Consider the following 15,477-nt stretch of genomic DNA (forward strand, 5'->3'; position numbering starts at 1 on the left):
AGGCCTGACACCCAGCCAGAGCACCAAGACCCTGCCAACTACATGGCTCGGAAGAAAAAAACACAAAAAACGAACAGATAGGAAACCCCATACCAAATGGGAAAAGCAAAACTAAACAGACAAAATCACACAAAGAAACATACACACACACACTCACAAAAGAAAAAGAGAAAAAATGAAAAAAAAATTTAATTAAAAATAATAATAAAAAAATATTTTTTTAAAAAAGAGAGCAACCAGACCAATAAACAAATCCACCAGTGATAACAAGCACTAAAATCTAAACTAAGATAAACATAAAAACCAGAGACAAATCAGATGCAGAAAGCAAACCCCAAGTCTATAGTTGCTCCCTAAAGCCACTACCTCGATTTTGGGAACATTCGTTTTCTATTCAGGTATTCCACAGAGGCAGGGTTCATCAAGTTGATTGTGGAGATTTAATCCGCTGCTCCTGAGGCTGCATGGAGAATTTTCCCTTTCTCTTCTTTGTTTGCACAGTTCCTGGGGTTCAGCTTTGGTTTTGGCCCCGCCTCTGCATGTAGACCACCTTCAGGCCTCTGGCCCCTGCCCAAACAGGAGGGGGTTAAAGCAGCAGATGATTAGGGCTCTCTTGCTCACTCACGCCCAGGGAGAGGGAGGGGTACGGTAGTCACAATTGGAATGCAGGGCAAGCCTGTGGCAGCAGAGGCCAACATGACATTGCAACAACCTGAGGGTGTGCCATGTGTTCTCCTGGGGAAGTTTTCCCTGGATCTTGGGACCCTGGCACTGGCGGGCTGCACAGTCTCCTGGAGGGGTGTGGATAGTGACCTGTGTTTGCACACAGGATTCTTGGTGGCAGCGGCAGCAGTGTTAGCATTTCATGCCCATCTCTGGGTTCTGAGCTGATAGCTGCAGCTCACGCCCAACTCTGGTGCTCGTTTAGGCAGTGCTCTGCCTTCTGTGGGCACATGGAACAGGAATCCCCTCTCCTCGTGCACCCCAAAACAGTGGTCTCTTGCCTCTTAGACAGTTCCAGACTTTTTCCCGGAATCCCTCCAGCTAACTGTGGCGCACTAGCCCCCTTCAGGCTGTGTTCACACAGCCAACCCCAGTCATCTCCCTGGGGTCTGACCCCCGAAGCCTGAGCCTCAGTTCCCAGCCCCCTACATAAAAATTGTGTAGAGTTGCTATAAATGTTCAAATTCAATAGTCTTATAAAACTGTCAATTAGTTATCTGTATCTTAGTGTACATCAGGAAGCAGCAAAGAACCCTGTAAAGACCAATATTCAAACTTAATCCCAAGCAGGTTATATGGCTCTATCCTATGTAGCAAGAAGGATGTGATCACTAAAGACTTTCCCTAAAGTTTGGAGTGAGACTTCCAGCTGTTGACACTTGTCGGGAAATTATGATTAAACTTAAAATAATTGTTGATAGGGAAAAATAGAGCTTGTCTGCTTTCAAATTGGACCACCCCTTAGAGGGAGGCAAGTCATGGTCAAAGGACAGGGTAGAATGAAGAGGGAACTAGTATGTATGATCTACTTTGTACCAGCAACTAAGCCAGGAGCTTTACATGTTACTTCCTATAGTTCTCACAACAGCAATAGGAGTTAGGTAGTATTATTCCCTTTTATTAATGAGGAAAAAAATTTCTCACAGCTACCAAGTAGGAATCCTGGAATCTAAACTGGGGCTGTAAAATCTAAAACTTTTTTTTTTTTTTCACCATAGCAGAGTACCTGATTGTGTTTCACTCCTGTCTTAAATCCTTTCTAGAATAAGGCAGGGCACAGATCAATTATACAAATTATTCCCACCAGCTTTATTAGAAGTTACATCCATCTTAGCAGTGGGAAGAGTGAGTGTCAAGGAGGGTCTTCATAGTGGAAGAGCACAGACTTTGACTTGAAATGGACTTTGATCTGTATCCCTGTTCTGCCTCTTTCTTTTTTTTTTTTTTTTTTTTGCGGTATGTGGGCCTCTCACTGTTGTGGCCTCTCCCGTTGCGGAGCACAGGCTCCGGATGCACAGGCCCAGCGGCCATGGCTCACGGGCCCAGCCACTCCGCGGCATGTGGGATCTTCCCAGACCGGGGCACGAACCCGTTTCCCCTGCATCGGCAGGCGGACTCTCAACCACTGCGCCACCAGGGAAGCCCTGCCTCTTTCTTGAGCAAGTTAGTTAACCATGCTAATCTTTGATTATATCATTTATGAAATGAAGATGTTCATAGAATTTCCAAATGGACATGTACAATGCCTGAAGCAGAGAAGGCCTTCAAAACTGGTGGTTGTTTCGATCACTATTTAAGCAAAATAGTAATTCATTCTTCTTTCTGGGGATGCTACTTAAAGAAGGACTTGCCATTAGAGCAGCACAAAAAAAAAAGAAAAGGGCTATCTCCAGGGAGGGCTTAGTTAGTTTAATGACAAAGGGATATACCTCAAGATATGGGTCAGCTTGATGTAAAATGCCTTTGACACACAGTGAAATATGGCTTATTATATGGAATTTATATTTTTCCTTGTCATTTGCTTCATTAAAAAGTGATTGAGGGCTTCCCTGGTGGTGCAGTGGTTGAGAGTCCGCCTGCCGATGCAGGGGACACGGGTTCATGCCCCGGTCCGGGAAGATCCCACATGCCGTGGAGCGGCTGGGCACGTGAGCCATGGTCGCTGAGCCTGTGCATCCGGAGCCTGTGCTCCTCAATGGGAGAGGCCACAACAGTGAGAGGCCCGCGTACCGCAAAAAAAAAAAAAAAAAAAAGTGATTGATAGGACTTCCCTGGTGGCGCAGCGGTTAAAAATCCACCTGCCAATGCAGGGGACACGGGTTCAAGCCCTGGTCCAGGAGGATCCCACATGCTGCAGAACAGCTAAGCCCATGAGCCACAACTACTGAGCCCGCATACCACAACTACTGAAGCCCACGCACCTAGAGCCTGTTCTCCACAAGAGAAGCCACTGCAATGAGAAGCCTGTGCTTGCCACAGCTAGAGAAAGCCCGCGTGCAGCAACAAAAACCCAACGCAGCCAAAAATAAATAAATAAATTTTTTTAAAAAGTGATTGATAATACATCTTGAAATTCATCAAAATTTTGAGCAAACTATTTTGTTTGTTTGTTTGTTTGTTTTTTGTGGTACGCGGGCCTCTCACTGTTGTGGCCTCTCCCGTTGCGGAGCACAGGCTCTGGATGCGCAGGCTCAGTGGCCATGGCTCACGGGCCCAGCCGCTCCACGGCATGTGGGTCCCAGACCGGGGCAGGAACCCGTGTCCCCTGCATCGGCAGGCGGACTCTCAACCACTGCGCCACCAGGGAAGCCCTGAGCAAACTATTTTTGAGAAAAACATTACAAAGGTACCTCAAGGAATTTGCAAATATAATATACTGTAAGTTATAATCAGTGCCATAATAAATGCAATGGAGAAGTCAAAACAGGGAAAGATAATTCCAAGTTTAGAAGATAATTCTAGATTTGGGGTTTTCTGGGTCTTAAATCATTGGAATCGACTCTCAGAAGCTAAAGGAATATGAGAAAAATAGAGAAAGGGACACCAAGACAGTTACCTTCCTGTGTGGTACAAACATAAGAATAGTGACAGAAAAACTAAAATGTAGTATAAAGTAAAGCTGGTGACAATGCTAAAATTTAATCATGACAAGTCATTTAAATGCAATTTTTAGAGTGAGAATTAAAACAAAGAAGTGATCATCTCACTGGCTGGGAAGCATACCATAAACTTAAAAGTTGAAAGAAAAAGTCATCATCATTCACTTCCTATTCTGTTTCTGTCATCTCCAACCCATGATGATCTTCAAATTGGAAAAGCAGAACAATAACAACACTAATAACAATAGTACTTTGTTATTGACACCATGCTTTTAATGTTTCTTCAAATCCCAGAGCAATTTTTCTGAAATCATAGTGGACAGAAATCATGAATTCTCATTCTAATTGGTGAAAAGTAGAACTGTGCCCTTGACACTCCCTTATATTAAATTACTTTGTATGACTACTTTTTAAATCATAAAATATAATAAATCAATAGTAATAAAAAAGTAGACCCAAGAAGCAGTAGGACATAAGTAATTATACACCACCTCCCCAAAAAACAGCTACGCACACTTAACACTAATGGAATTTAAACCATTGCATCTGTCAGCTATTCCCCAACTTATAAATGGACCACTAGGCAATTCTGTCCAGTTCGTCTTCAGCAGTTAATATCAATGCTTTCAGCTATTGACAGTGCATTTACAACTTAATGTGGCTAAACCATTCAGACTGGAATCCCACTCAAAATTACACCATGATTAAACAGTGTCTTGTAGTGAAAAGGCTCAGGCTTTAAAGACAGGTGTGGGCTTGTATGCAGGCTTTCCAAATTATGAGCTGTGTAATTATAAAATAAGGATAATAGTACCTCCTTGTCAGTTATCATGGTAAATCAATGCAATGATATTTTTAAGGAAACTGATATTTACTGAGCACCTCCCATGAATCAGGTAGCCTACTGTTTAATCTTCTAGGCAACTTAATGAGGCAGATATTAGAGTCAGGCTTTGAACCCAAATCTTAGTTCACATTTCATGTGCCTTCCACACCTTGTAATAAGATGCCTGTCGTGTACAATGTTGTACACACCAGATGTCTAGGATTTTTTCATTTTGTATGACTAACACTTTATACTCGTTGAACAACAACTCCTCCAGCCTCTGGCAACCACCATTCTACTTTCTGCTTCCATTAGTTTGACTACTTTAGATACCTGATATAAGTGAAATCATGCAGTATTTGTCCTTCTGTGAATGGCTTATTTCATTCACTTCTCATGATGTCCCCGAGGTCCATCCATATTGTAGCATGTGACAGAATTTTCTTCTTTTCTATAAGTGAATAATATTCCATTGTATGTATATACCATGTTTTCTTTATCTGTTAATCCCTTGATGGACACTTAGGTTGTTCTTACCTCTTGGCTATTGTGAAAATGATGCAAGGAAAATGAAAATGCAGTATCTCTTTGAGATTCTGATTTCAGTTCTTTTGGATAAATACCCAAAAGTGGGATTTCTGGATCATATGGTATTTCTCTTTAACTTGTTGAGGAACCTTCTTACAGTTCTCCATAGCAGCTGCACCATTTTACATTCCCACCAACAGTGAAAAGGAGTTCCCGTTTCACTCTATCCTCACCAACACTTACAACGTTATTAATAACAGCTCACTTTTGTAAAGCCTATCCAAAATATTTAACTTAATTTTTATAGAAACAACTCTGCTTTGTTTTACTTTCATATTCCAGAGGAATATGTAATACTTAAGAGAAAGTACAAAATGCCAATAACAATTGCAAGTAGCATATTCAAGTTTGGAATAAAGACAACTGATCATTTGTAAATGAACAACTCAACTGGTAGGGACAGAGTGGTGGGAATCTAGAGAAGAGCCAGAAGCCTAAATAATTCATCCTTCCATGAGTATCAATGAAGTGTTTATAAAGAGAGTGGAAAGGATTACTCTTGTGAAGGTGAGTTAAGAGACAGCCTACTCCTTGAAATGAAAGGGTTGGACAAGATGACCTCCGAGGGTCCTTCAAGATCAAAATAAGCCTTTGTGGTAGACTAAAAATGATAGAACTGGATTAGAATTTCAAAGCTATCATCAGGGTCATATATTTAATAAGCCCTTGAAGGTTTTAATTGAGTATACAGATTTCATACCTTGCAAACTGACCCCTCCCCAGATTTTCTTTGAAGATACAAAGGAATTGTACAGGCTTTCTTCTAGTTTAAGAGGTTACACCTCTGTTTGAAAGCTGATGCATCTAAAATGCACTGAGTAGGGTTTATGGCTAGATCAAGCATACAGAGATGTGGCTTCAAGTGCTAACTCTGCTTCTGACTGGTGAGCAAGGCAGATTTTTCTGCAGTTCTGTTTCCCTTACAAAATGAGAAGATTTAAGAGATGATGACTATGGCTTTGTCCAATCCTACAGTTTAATAATTCTATGATTTTTAATACTTTCTGCACTCAGAAATTTTGATGTGAAAATTGTCATGTATTTGGTAGCGGCTACCACCTGAAAGGTTTATCACTTTTTGCAACTCTGTCTTCTAGGCAGTAATCAGCCTGAAGTTTCTTTTTTCTTTCACTGAAGATTAACAACTCCATTCCTTGTAGCTACATACCAGGCTGCTCTGTCACCAGTGTCATAGTCATCTACAGTGAAATCCAGATTGCTCTAGTTTCTGCTTCAATAGTAATTTAGAGCATTTCTCTGCCCTCTCTGTTTAGCAATGTCACACATTAGAACGCTATGCTCCAGTTCCTTGAGTATCCTGCTGTTGTCTCCTCCTCATACAAGTCCAGTCAGCAGAACTGTGTTTCAATGAGCATCCCTTCAGTCCTGGTGGTCAGGCAGCTTTCAAGGACTTTGTAGTTATTACTCTTTTCTTGTCATTTGATTTTCCAGGTGGGATGAAATTATTTCAAAAGGTAGATATAATGTCAGCATTTGTTCATGTTTATATACCTTTTGAATATCAGACAGCACTGGTTGTTTTTGTGTGTGATTTGCTGTGGATTGGGTTTCTCTGCCACATTAGAGCTGTATTTTCTGTCAATTTTTCTACATATGTATCTCTTTCAATTCAATTCCATTACCCTTAGTCAATATCTAATGAAACCTTAAAGCAGAAATCCCAGGAAGTTTTCAATTTCATACCTCCAGTGGAGAGCCTTAAACTGCCCACACGATCTATGCTGGAGATGGCTAAAGGAGCTCAGTTGTGTTTAGAGCTACTGAAACTGCACACCAAAATGCTAATACCACAAAGTGACCTATTGTCTGAGTACCCTTTAAGGACACACAAGTCCTAGGTGACTGTTACTACAACTTCAAATGTTACCTACAACCTATTGAGTTTGAAGAATAACCCACATTCCCAAAGGTGCGATCTAACTGATATAAACTCATAGGACTCAGTTGTATCTGAAGATACACAAAAATGTTTGTATTAAAGAAGATGCGTCAGGAAACCGAATTTCTCTCCTTTTCCAATGGAAAATGGGTCAAGCAATTCAGAGCAGTCAATCAACCTTAGTAAATAGGTGACTTACTTTTTAAGTCAATTTTTCATACTATAATGATCCTCATCACCTTGCCATTTTAATTTCCATGAAATGGGGCAAGTTTAATTAACCTTGCTTGTAGGCTTAGATCTGCTCCAGGCTTTGATGCCAGTCCTGTTATTTTGCAGAAGAAGGATTATGAATTTATTTTCATAGCCTAGAAGATTCAGAATATGGGTTCCACTCCCCCAGGTATTGCACTTCTTAGTTTCTTTTTCTTTCTTTGAAAGATTTAGAGTAGCTTTCCTAGAACACTGTCATTCTTCTAAAAGCATCTTGTCTATCAGATGTGGCTGAATGAATCCATTGCAAAAACTAAACCTACACAAAAACAGCAAACAAACATAGAGCATCAGCTTTGAGGTAATTTACAGAATTGTAAGAATATTCAGATAAATTTATCAATTGTTACATTTACATCTGTTGCAGTTTGATTTGTTGGAAATTACATGAATTGGATTCTACAGCATGTGTTTATTTTGCTGAACAAATTGTGTCCCAGCAATCTATCCTGGATATCCGGAATCTAGCAGGTGAATTTATGCTGATGGTTTGTCTCTCCAACAGTGTTTTGGCACATCTAAGTACTACTTTTAGCCCCAGGAAAGGATTCTAATCTCTAGAAAAGATTTTTAAATAAATCCTTGCTAATATTCACCTCTGTAGGCACCTCAATTTGGCTGATATTTCTGTTTCCTAAAAGATGATTCTATTTTAACGTTGCACATGAAGGAAGAAATCCTAGTTTAATAATTTGAGATTGTTTTTTTTCTGACAGCATTCATTTGCTTTTAGTTTATTTATTTATCAGTGTATTTATTGCTTTGGTCCTTACACAGTTATCTTTTACCAGCTGTGTAAAACATTATACTGAATGTTAGATATTGCATGATGTTTCAAGGAAATTTAGCTTGAGCAATTATTGATTTCATCCAGAGTCTGGTGCCTCTGGTTTGTCAAGAAGTTAATGTTTTTTTAAAGATAAAATGACTTTATAATCTATAATTATTTTCTTATCAATTACAATTTTATAATCTCCTGATTAGCTGGCACTTGGTACTTAACTTTACATTTTAGCTTTGCAGGGTCCTTTTTTATTGCAAAGAAAAATCAAAAATCAAAGTGAATTCTTAGTATTATACTTGAAGCAATAAGGTGCAATTGCTGAAACAGCAGCCAAGCATTGTGCTATAGAACTAACTCACAGCTTGGTGCCCAGTCCCTGCTGAGAAGGAAATGTAGGGGAACTGGCAGAGTCTTACTACATCTGCTCCCTGCTGCTAATGACCTTTAACCTGTTTCATTCTTGTTATGCTTACTGTTTAGATATTTTGCTTGCAAAATTAATTCTTTAGCTAAGAGAACACATGAAAGAGGATATGATTTATAAAGTAGGACTGTTTACAAATTAAAAGGTATCAGCAAGGGAGATTAGAGGCCATAATGAGTGATATGGTTACTTAATATCAATTCAAGGGCAGAAGCTCAGGTGGTAACACTGGAATTGTTTCTCAATTTCTGTAATGTAGGCTCCAGCTTCAGGAGGTATAGTCTTCGTTTTGCATTGTGCATCTACACCAATATGCTTTACATTTGTCAAAGAGATTTAACAGTAGTTTTTTGCTTTGAAAGCTTCCTTGGTCCTCTAAAAAGTGCCAGAGTTTTAGTGATGTGTAGCCTCTGCAAACAATCAGGTTTCAGCAATAGTATTTTATTATAGTCAAGAACTAATGAACTACCTATGCCCAACTCTTGTAACCTATGCCTAATCACCCAAACAAAAGCAACAAGAGGGCTTCCCTGGTGGCGCAGTGGTTGAGAGTCCGCCTGCCGATGCAGGGGATGCGGGTTCGTGCCCCGGTCCGGGAAGGTCCCACATGCCGCAGAGCAGCTGGGCCCGTGAGCCATGGCCGCTGGGCCTGCGCGCCCGGAGCCTGTGCTCTGCAATGGGAGAGGCCACAACAGTGAGAGGCCCACGTACCGCAAAAAAAAAAAAAAAAAAAAAAAAGCAACAAGAACTCAGAGAGTAAATAGGCCCTGAGATTATTGTTAATGAAATAATAATGTCGTTTTTATAGCTATAGACTCTTGCTATTTTAACTTTCACACATTCCTTTGCTCACCTTAACTTTCTAAAGCAATCATATAGGTATTGTTCATTTTATAGATGTAGAACTGGAAACTTGAAAACGCATCTTATTTATCATAAGTGGATGAAAATTCTCAATGGGTCTGTATAAATCAGCACACATCCTATCGATGGGGAGTAGGATGTTCATCTTTAGATTTGCAGAATCATCCTCACCACTCTCATTATTGTCTTTGTCAATAATCATCCACAAAGCTATCCTACTTCTTGAATAGAAGCCAAATGTATTAGCTTTTCAGCCAAAACTGCACATTATTTTTGGTAATAACATGGTTTGAAACATTCTGCAAAGAAAAGCAGGTTATTCTACACAGCATTTCTCAAACTTTTTACTCTTGAAAGTAAGAAAAAGTTCTTGCAGATGTCCAGTTGTAGCCTGTATTCTTTTTATTATAGTGTTACTTGTACATGTAACACTATAAAACTAGCTATGAACTCCTTTACCTGTAGCTTTTTATCAGCTATACAACAAAAAAAACATAAAGGGTAAATAAAAATAAACCTACAAAACCAGTACAACTATAATTAAGGCTTCGCTTTATTGTGACACATGCTGTAGTTAATTTTAAAATTATATAATTTACACAAATATATACATCTTTATTTAGAACAATTATTTTAATAATCCCAACTGATTAATAAAAAATATCTTTAAACAGATATCCTATTATATATTTATTTCTACACACTGCTAATGAACTACTGCAAATTAATACTTAAAAAGTAGGACTCATAATATATCTCCTAACCAAATAAGTGCTGACTCCTATGGTTTGACTTCTTTTCCGGCTGGTATAGCTATACTGCAATGTGACAGGTAAGGACTCATTTCTCCCACTATTTCTATGTGAACCACTATAAAACCTTCTTCTGAGCAGAATGTCATGATATCATTTGGCCTCTACTTGGCACTAGGGCATCATTTATGTGCTAAGTCCACCTAAGTTCTCTTCCTGTTACTGTAAGACCCAGTAGTACATTACTGTACTGCAATCTTAATTTCTTGATGTCAAATCATAACCTCAACTTACTAAATGTTATGAAGCTAAAGTTTTATTCTATTAAAATATTTTTAACAGTGAAATTTTACTACAAAGCAGAGTTTTGTCCTTATAATTGACAAAAGACTCTGAGAGCAATAATAATGAACAAGAATGACTGCAATAGTCAGTGCCCGTGTTTGTATATGTTAGTGGCAAATGAGCATTTTAACTGTTGGTACTTTTTTTTTTTTTTAATTTACTGAGTGCAAACATTTATTGGGTGCTCAAGCCTCTGTTTGCTGTCAGGGATATAAAAGGAGAGAAGACACAAACATCACTTTCAAAGGGTGGAGTCTAGTAGGGTAGATAAACATGTAAACAAACAATGGTAGGGCAATGCCGGCAAGCTATAATAGAGATAGAAATTAAGTGATGCCCAGAATCCCAGAGCAATTAACACTGTCTGGGGGGAATACAGACTGGAGCAGGGATTCTAAAAGCAACATGTAACTGTTGGTACTTTAAATGTTCACTGGCATCAACACAAATGTAAACATAGTCATAAATATATGTGGCAGTATCCAAATATAAGGTGGTCATGTAGACAAATCTAAAAATGCTTCTGTTATTCTCATAATGATGCTGAGATGGGAATTGGTATTATCCCCATTTTGCAAGTGAGGAAATTGAGAAGGTAAATAACTAAGATCACACAGCCAGTTAAGTGATGGAGCCAGGATTCAAGCCCTAGTTGTCTGGTGAGTATCGATGTTCTTAGGCATTGGAGGTGACAACTGGAAGAGCAGTAATGTCAGCACAACTGCATTCGTTAGTTCGTTAAATGCACATGCTTATTTTGCTATGTTCCCTTTTTTGATAGAAAATACGTACAAATAGAATTTTTAAAATTACTTTCAACTGTGGGCACAACTAATATATTTTTTTACTAAAATAAGATCCAACTTTTTCTTTTTTCAAGAAAATAAAGTAAACAAATTTATTATTTGACTAATCAGGCTTTGTAGAACTCATTGGGCAAAAATATATGTGTGTGTGTGTATTCTAAAATCAAGTGTCTTATTTCAAAAGGCAACCCAAAACTGAAGAGGCTCTGGGGTTTCTTATATTGATTGTAAATATAGCAATTTCTATTTGAGAGTATACTTCAGAGTCTTTCTCAGAACTACCACTTTTTTTAATAAATTTATTTATTTGTAAATTTATAAATTTGTTTATTTATTTGTTTATCTATCTATCTATCTTTGGCTGCATTGGGTCTTCATTGCTGTGCACGGGCTTTCTCTAGTTGCGGCGAGCAGGGGCTACTCCTCGTTGTGGTGCACGGGCTTCTAATTGTGGTGGCTTCTCTTGTTGCAGAGCATGGGCTCTAGGCACGGGGACTTCAGTAGTTATGGCACGCAGGCTTAGTAGTTGTGGCTCGCGGGCTTAGTTGCCCCGCGGCATGTGGGATCTTCCCAGACCAGAGCTCAAACCCATGTCCCCTGCATTGGCAGGCGGATTCTTAACCACTGCGCCACCAGGGAAGTCCAGAACTACCACTTTTTAAAGTCATTCATTCATTGACTTGTTTACTTATTCATTCGACATTTTAAAAAAGAAAACATTTTTTTTAATTATAATAGTAATGCACATTCATTACAGAAATTTGGAAAATCCATTAAAGTACAAAGAAGGAAATGAAAATCCCCTTCTTATTTCTGTACCCACAGCTAATGACTGTCTCATATTTTGGTGCCTTTTCCTTCATAAAGATATCCCCAATGTGGGCGGGCCCCTCAGGCAGCCTTGCTTCTTGCCCCTCAGCAGGACTCAGCACCTGGTCACCACCCCTCAAAGAAAATCTACCTTTACAAAGTATAAGAGAAAAATAAAATTTTGCTGAAGTTTTCGGGAGGAGGCAGAGGAGAAGGACACAATATGTACTGCACAGAAAAACTCAATAGAGAATCTGCATTAGACATCTGGGTTCTTTGCCATGCACCTAATTCCTATTAACTGCCGACTGCCATAGATCCCTGCCCATATTTAGTCCTGCTGCACAGAGCTGGGCTTGTCCTCAGCTCCAGCCTCTCTTCTCTCTGCATCCTCACACAGATCTCTCCACTCAGTAAATAAGGACTCATCTCAACACCTATCTTTATAAGCCAGCAGGGGTTTGCAAGAAACATGCATTTGTTGGCTTGGTCTTTTATCCTTTCAACAGATACGTTTTTTCTGTCTCATTCAGATATGTATGCATGTATATATGCACACATGTGTATGCATTTTAAAAAATTGTACCTGCTATTCTGTGAACTGCTTTTTCTCCCACACAATATATTTTATTTTCCCTTATAATTAAATTTTCTTTGCAAACATGCTGTTTAATAGGTTATCTATAAAAAGATTTCACTATCTGATATACTATAATCTATCTGACCAGTACTCCACTGTTGGATATTTTGGTTGTTAACCATTTTTGCTATTATACATAACATTACAGTAAACATCCTGTATATCTCTAATTATTTCCTTTGTGCACATCTCTATTTTATTAAATTTCTAAACTTGGAATTTGATTCAAATTGAATGAGCATTGGGAAATTCGATATAAATTGCCTTCCAGAAAAGTGTTAGCATGAAACATTTGTTGAGGACTTATTGAGTACCAGGCACCATGCTACCTGCTGAGGATTCAGAAATATGTAAAATGTATTCTCTGTTAATGAAGAGCTTGTAGTTGACTATTTGTTTTAATTAGATGTTAGGCCTCTGCTACTTTCTCTAAAAAGTCTATCTGAATTTCCACTCAATGAAATGGTTGAGAAGCTGCTGGCTCTGGTCCTAAATTTATTGCTTAAATATATATATCAAAAAAACCCACTCTAATTCTTGAAGCCAAATAAACTTTCATATGCAATGTTTGCCAGCATCTAAAACTGTGGGCATATAAAATAATTCTCACTTTATCCCCCAAATTATGTTTTTTTAAAAAATGTATTACTGTTTATTTATGGATTGAAAATTATTTTAATTTGATCTTGAAAAGGAAACCATTGTTTTGTTCATGTAAATATTATATATGAAGACTACCATTTTAAAACTTGGTTACAAATGAATGGACATATGTTAAACCCATGGACTTTGAAGTTTCAGCAGAAATGTACTTAATACTTGTTTTCTCAAGTCTGGACACAGTAAACATTTACAGGCCATTTTGGGGATTACCAGAATGCAAGGGATATAAGGAGGGGTGGACAGAAATGCATGAACCTTCTGGGAAAGGCTGAATAACAGTGATTTCCCAGATTAGTAGAATAGTCATGTAAATTGGCAAATATAATTACATTTAACCCTATGAATAGAACTTTAAGCCAAACAGTCCTTACTGCCAACATTTTTAGGCAGAATCGAGTTATATGTGGTCTCTAATTGTCTCTTACAAATGTAAAGGGACAGTAGTCACATTTACCTTTCACATGTCATCTGAAAAACATGATGGTCTGAATTTGGTAGTTGAAATAGACTATTTTGTGCAGTTAAGGTTGCTAAATAATCTAAATGACAATAGACTCCTTTAAAGACCTTAAAATGATTGAATGATGGTATGCTAAAGAAATTTGAAAGGCTAGGAAAGAAGATAAACAATGGCAAAGGTAGGCCTAGCAATAGCCATGCTTTTAGATGCCCCTTCCTTCCTTTTTTTTCCATTTTAGATCACTAAACAGTCCTTATTTTTCTAAGTGTGACAGCACTTTTCTTAGGCCTGAATTAGAGATAGTTATTTTAAGAGGACCTAAAAAACATAGTAGTAAGAGTAAGGATAAAGGCAGTTTTAATTTAAACAGCTCTACCACAATGATATACACAATACCTTACATTTTAAAAGGGGTTACCATACTCAAAAGGAAAAAAAAAGAAAAGAAAAGAAGTATGTGGGTGCTGTGTGCACAGTGGCCTAGACAGAATGATTATCATTTGCTCTCTGGAAATGAACTCCACCTTGGCCTTAAATTCTTATATTTCTTCCCAGACTTGAAGTGCCAGTTGAAGGCATTCAGAAATTTAAAGTGACCGATTTAACAACCTTGGACGAAGAGAACATGTCTGAAAGTTTGTCTCAATGTTTGACTTGACCTAGGAGAGTTTCTCTGAGACTTATTTTCTAAACAGTACCCTAGCACCTTGGGCCAGCAAAATGGTCTTTAAGCTTGAATGAACAAGGTATTTCTTTTCCTGTAGTGCAAAGCCTCACTATTTCATCTTTTCAAACTCTTTTACTGCACTCAGTGTGGAATTATATTGACAAGGGTAGAATTTATCTCCTAGAGGAGAATGCTGTGCTTCTGTTAAGTGCTAATATAACATTTATGTATTGGTACCTTAATAACAGCCCCAGCTTACCTAATGAAAGTTGAAAGCAAACAGTACTCTCTGAGATTTTATTATGACTGAAGTGACTGCAGTTTGAGGCAAATTATCCCTATTTTTGTTCCCATATCAAAAACAGAGATGCTAAAGCAATTGCTACATGTTTGGTGTGGAGTTAGGTTCCACTCTCATTAATCTACAACGAAGAGCATTTTTCATGTAAACAGCTCACGAGGGTCAGAGAGAAGAGCTGTTTCTGTGAAAAATGCTTGTCAATAACTTAGTGAGTGAATTTTCAAATAAAGTGCCTGTAACCTGTCATTATTCCTTCCTCTCAAAGTCGAGAGTGAGTGGATGAAAATTGAGCCTGTGAATTGAAAGCAGGGTGAATGTTATGGCCTTATCGACTTCAGATAAAATGACTGTTTTAACTTGTTATTATTTTTCCATTCAGAGGTCAGGCAATGTACAGTATTACCAGCATAGACTGCAGTGTAAGCAAATTGGTATACAAAAAGGCTAGTACCCACACTCACAAAACAGAGGAAAGTGTAAGTCACTAATATCAAGTGGACTTGTGATCTCTACAAAAACAAAATAACCAACAGTGCTTTGAAAAAGAATGGCGAAGGTATGTAAGTGTAAAGCACCTTGGAGGCAGGAAATATAAACCTGTTTAAATAAAAAGGCATATGTTTAGAAGGCAGTGACCATTTTTAAAAATCACATATTAATCTTACTTGTTCTGCTAAGGAATTATGGGACCTGAGTGTTAAGCACCCCAACTCTATGTCACCTTAAAATTTTTTCCTGCCTCAGATCATCTTAAAAGTAATTAGATGCTGCG

This window comes from Mesoplodon mirus, assembly GCF_964341445.2.
Source record: "Mesoplodon mirus genome assembly, chromosome: 4".
NCBI classification, from domain to species: Eukaryota; Metazoa; Chordata; class Mammalia; order Artiodactyla; family Ziphiidae; genus Mesoplodon; species Mesoplodon mirus.